The sequence below is a fragment of the Triticum dicoccoides genome, chromosome 5A (assembly GCF_002162155.2).
Source record: "Triticum dicoccoides isolate Atlit2015 ecotype Zavitan chromosome 5A, WEW_v2.0, whole genome shotgun sequence".
NCBI classification, from domain to species: domain Eukaryota; kingdom Viridiplantae; phylum Streptophyta; class Magnoliopsida; order Poales; family Poaceae; genus Triticum; species Triticum dicoccoides.
The window spans coordinates 346,992,168-346,994,443 of record NC_041388.1 but is presented as its reverse complement, the minus strand read 5'-3'; positions in this window follow the sequence as shown (position 1 = coordinate 346,994,443).

The window sequence follows — 2,276 nt, the reverse complement described above, 5'->3', positions numbered from 1 at the left end:
GCCCGCGCCCGCCGCCGTGCCGCCGCCCTCGTCGCTCCGGCGACCCGCACCAGCCGGAGCCGCCCCGGCAGCCACCTCCCCGACCTCCTCCGGCGATGTCCCGCTCCGGCCGTCTACAGTGCGCGCCGCCGCCTCGGTTCGCGTGTCGGTCAAACCCTAGATCTGAGGGTTGTTTTTTTCTAAGTCCCAGATATTTTCAGTCCATGTGCACATGTTCGTGGCTTCGTAACTTTGCATCCGTAGCCCCGATTCATGCATATAGCATATCAAAATGTTCACCTCAGAGAGTACATCATTTCATTCCATTGCATCATTTTCATTTGAGTTCATCTTGATGCCCGAAATGCTGTTAGAAGAGGGCTACTTGAGTTAATTGTCAGATCTATTACTCCGTTTAGCACTTTTGTCATTTTTGCCATGATTAATGTGTGCATGATATGCCCGCGAGTTCTACATGTGTTTTGTTAAGGGTTTTGTCATTTCTCCAGAGGTGCAACCCATGTATTTTTAGGATGTGTGTGGTGACTTGTGCAAGCTTGCAAAGTGGTGCACATGCTAATTCTGTTTTCAGTGACAGTAATTTCACTAAGTCCTGGAGCTGTTCATCTCATGATGCCATATGTTCGTGTTGTTTCCTAGTGATCCGTGCCTCTTTTGAGGATGATCAGTAAGGATGTTTTGTTAACCTTGTAGTTCTCTATCCATCCATGTCTTTTTTGAAATTATGGAGCACCCTAGCTTGAGTCAATCAAGCTCTACTTTTGCTACTTTGTGAATCTGGGCAGATTGTCAACTTGTTTGCAATTTTGCCGGTGATGTTGTAGTTGATCCATGCATGATATGCCATTGTTCTTGCCATATCTAGATTGCATTTTGTGCCTTCTTGATGGGTGTATGCTTGTCTTGCCATGACTTGCACCGTAGCGAGTGCATCGAGCTCATAAACATTCCTACTTGAGTTATATTTCAGCATGTGCCAGTTTTCACTGTCTGAAAACTGATTATGTTTTTGCTATGTTCATGTGCTTGTAATTGTATTTTCTGATCCCTTTTGGCCCAAGGTCACTAAGGGACTTTTGTTAAGCTCTTTGAGTAGCTCCATGGAATGCTTTACTTTGCCTTGTTCAGATCCTGTAGCTTGTAGTTTTGTTGCTCCAAAGAGGGCTACCTGATCTGAAATTCCAGACAAGTGTTAATTTCACTAAGTCTGAGATATGTTTGCCATATGCATTTTTGCCATGCTTGTTTGAACCCGTTAATGGATGAATTGGCCGTAGCTCAGTGCTAGACTTTTGTTAAGCATCTTGTGTGAATCCCTGCCATGTATTTTGTTGTCATGTTTGGGTGCTGTAGCATGTTCATTTCGTTGCATTTAGATGCCTACTTGCTGTAAATCGCAGACCGGTGTCATATTTGAATCGCTTGCCATTTCCAAACCGTAACTCCGATTCCGGCGTTCTTTATATCGTTTTCAAGCGATTTAATCTCATCTTTCCAGTGGAACACTTGGACTTCGAAGTTGAGGCCAGGTTCATGCATTTCCTGTCATATCTTGCATTTTGCATCCTGCATCGCATCCCGCATAGCATATCATCTTTGCATTGTGTTGTTTGAGTTTGCACGTGGTTGATTATATCCTTGTTGCTTGTTTGTCTTGTTTGGGTAGAGCCGGGAGACGAGTTCGCTAACGAGGAGCCCGCTGAGTTTGCTTTTGAGGATCCAGTCAACTCTGACAACTGTGCAGGCAAGATGATCATACCCTCGAAATCACTACTATCTTTGCTATGCTAGTTTGCTCGCTCTTTTGCTATGCCATTGCTACGATGCCTACCACTTGCTTGCAAGCCTCCCAAATTGTCATGTCAAACCTCTAACCCACCATTGTCCTAGCAAACCGTTGATTGGCTATGTTACCACTTTACTCAGCCCCTCTTATAGCGTTGCTAGTTGCAGGTGAAGATTGGAGGCCGTTCCTTGTTGGAACATTTATTTACTTGTTGGGATATCATTATATTATCTTGCTATCTTAATGCATCTATATACTTGGTAAAGGGTGGAAGGCTCGGCCTCTCGCCTAGTGTTTTGTTCCACTCTTGCCGCCCTAGTTTCCGTCATATCGGTGTTATGTTCCCGGATTTTGCGTTCTTTACGCGGTTGGGTTATAATGGGAACCCCTTGATATTTCGCCTTGATTAAAGCTTTTCCAGCGATGCCCAACATTGGTCTTACCCTTTGCCACCTAGCCTCTTTTTCCCTCGGGTTTCCGGAGCCCGCAG